General features: G+C 33.0%; 1 non-coding gene across 1 annotated transcript; it reads left to right on the top strand.

Moving 5' to 3' along the window:
- The first annotated feature begins 2,566 nt into the window (after positions 1-2,566).
- On the top strand, positions 2,567-2,638 carry TRNAA-UGC (transfer RNA alanine (anticodon UGC)). Its single transcript has one exon. It is a non-coding gene; the product is annotated as a tRNA-Ala (tRNA).
- Positions 2,639-3,171: the final 533 nt, after the last annotated feature.

The following is a 3,171-nucleotide window of genomic DNA, read 5'->3' on the forward strand; positions in this document are numbered from 1 at the left end:
TTGACACAATCACAAAACACTATAAAATCATTTTCATTGATGAACAGCTGTATGCCAAAGCTGTCAATCACAAATTTTGTCAAGGAATTGAAACATAATCCTCTATGTCATGATATTGGGTGGGATGGATAGTAAATGACAAGACCATATTTTATTATACTTTTTTTATTATTATTATATGTGTGCGTGCAGCTCCAACCAGTCTTTGCCAATGTTGCTGTGTAATATGGGAAGATATACAAATAAAGGTGAGTCGGTGTAGTAGTGTCTGTATTATGTGATTGGCCTTTTAACCCAATTAGCTGTAGAGTTTACTACTCGGCATATTTAAATACTGATAGATCCCACTTTGTCAAATTCAAAACATAGCATATGGATCAGCACAATCAAGTAATATCCGAGAAGCTATTCAAGTTGCCTCTTGATTATATTCTCTATTGTAGCTCAATGAGTTACCATTAAATTTACCCACCGCCACATATAGTTTTGAACACAATCTGCCATGAATGGCTTCTGTAGATATTTATACCACAACACAATAACATCTGCTGTTTGAGGAACAAGATACAGTATGAACTGCCATTAAACAGGCAGTCCATTGCAAGGCACCACGAACTTTTGTATCTGCAGACATCTAAGTGCAAGTGTTAAGCAGCACATAGCTGGGCACGTTTAGTATTAATCCTCAAGTGGGCATGCCTACCCCTATGTTTAGTTTCAACAAGATAGGATACTTGCACATCGCACAACTATAGTGAAGTTTCCAAGATTGTTGGATTGGTTATGAGTCTTCCATATTACAGGCTCTACTTTATTGGCTACCTTGTTCGCCCAGACCTGTAAACGTGATAATTTGGAGATTCATAAAAAGAGATTATTGCAGAGCACTTACAAAATTGCTATGACCTGCTGAAACAATTGGCAAAACTCACTTTTAATTATATCGCTCCATAAGATACTGTGGAAAATATCACACAGAACATGGTGCGGTGAATGAGAGAGTACAAACAGTTAAGGCATGCAGCATTTGTTTTGTCATACATTATATGTAAAAGAGTACTGAAGTTGTAAATATTTCGGCAAGAAGTAAAAAGACATTGTGGCAACCCTATATAATTAAGTTAACCATCATATTAAACTAATAAAATGATATATTGATTTTAACTATGTATATTTAGTTAAGAAAATTAGTAATATAGGAAAACTAGGAGAAAGGATGTCCTGAAAATATTTTTGGGGAGAGACACTCTGGATGATCGTCACCCTATGTACAGCTCACATCTCATAGCCAAAACATGCCGAGAGCTAATTCTCTAGTGATAATAAGTGAAATTAATTTTCACTATAAAGTATTTAGGGGTAAAGGCCTCATGATACGAGGTAGAATGACTAACATGTAGATTAGTGCAACTGCATCATTTTAACATAGCTATCTACCAAAGTAGTTGAATTAATAAATTAAATTACTTTGGTAGATAGCTATGTTAAAATGATACATTTGCACTAACCTACATGTTAGATATTAATTTTCACTTAAGATAGATTTACTTATCACTAAATTTACTTGTAGTGTATCCATTTACTCAAGTAAAGAGGCACACTTAATTGACTGAAATGTAATGTAGCACCAATGTAATCAGATATATTTTTTTATTCAGATTTGTTAATTATTTCCTAGTATACAGAAATGCATCATATTGGGGATTTTCTATTTTTTTTTTTTTTTAAACAAAACGACTATGTATTAATGGGCTGCGTAATTTAAATATGTCCAAAATCATCTTTAAATCATTTCATATATCCTTTATAAGGAAATATAAATCTGCCAGGGCAACAAACGATGCCACAAGTATGCCCATAAGAACTTGTGCTGGAACATTGGGAACTGGTAAACTATATTCAGCCGCCTTATATACAAATACAAAGCTTCCTCCCACGGTTAAGACAAAATTAACGACTGCTGCAAGCTGGGCACTCACATTACGTATTTCACAACGAAAATTATTTCTTTGGTCATTCAATCCAAGGGAAACATTAGAAACAATTTTTTGATATTCCCTTTCAGCTTGTTCCGCTTTCAGCTTGTTAATACGCTTTTCCAGTTCTGGATTACGTTGAGGAATTTCTGGAGTAGGTAGGTCGATGTCACAATCTTGAAGTAGTTCATGAAGGTATTTTTTTTCCAGAAATCTATTTGATAAACTATGGATCTCTTTAATCGACTGAAATGTTACAGGCCTCTTTTCATCAGCACATTTATGATAATTCGGTAGAGCTCCTTCAGAAATTAATTGGGATATTATTTTACGGAGATCTGTCGATGGCCAAACGGATACACCGCACGCATCTGTCATCTTGGATTGTAGTAATGCCGGTCCTGACGTACGATATATTTTTATTTTTTGTATTCCTAATAAAAAGGCGTCTTGAACTTTTGTTATATTATTATTTACTAGATATATATGAATATCATCATAGTCAAATACAATTGCCTAATAAAGTGAGAATATTGAAATAAGATTTACTATTTATTTTATAAAATATTTTTAGAAAATACTTACGTGTTGGGGGTGTAGCTCAGTGGTAGAGCGTTCGCTTTGCATGTGAAAGGCCCCGGGTTCGATCCCCGGCACCTCCAGAACTTTTGGTTTTGATTTCTTTATTATTATTTTAATCACAAAAATACAGCAAAAATCCTTACATTTGCGAAAAACAGTTTGAAATATAAAAGTAATACAAATAAATTTCAGTAAAGTTAAAATATAAAGAATTAATCTAAAACAACTGAGAGTGTGATATTCATTTTTAATACTAGTTTTATTATTAAAATTATCAATTTTATTTTCATTTAACAATGCAGCTATTCTGTTTAAAAATTCAAATTTAAGATGATTTGTCTTAAATTTGGAGATGTGAAATAATTTATGTTCCCTCAAAGGCCTAGGTGGACAATTGAAGTTAATGCATGACAGTAGCAATGGAGCATCTATTTTTGCCTTGAATAATCGAATGTAGAAGGAAGCAGTCAAACATATTCCTTCTACGAACATTGTTAATTTCAACGAAGGTATGCTGTTGCACAGCCAACTGACTAAAAAGGGTTTACAAAAAGAAAAGATATTTACAATATTGTAATAAACAGGATGCATTCTTGTATGAAACGAAAGTTTG

Source organism: Mastigoproctus giganteus, chromosome 12, assembly GCF_048544385.1.
Source record: "Mastigoproctus giganteus isolate SK-2022 chromosome 12, ASM4854438v1, whole genome shotgun sequence".
Taxonomy (NCBI): domain Eukaryota; kingdom Metazoa; phylum Arthropoda; class Arachnida; order Uropygi; family Thelyphonidae; genus Mastigoproctus; species Mastigoproctus giganteus.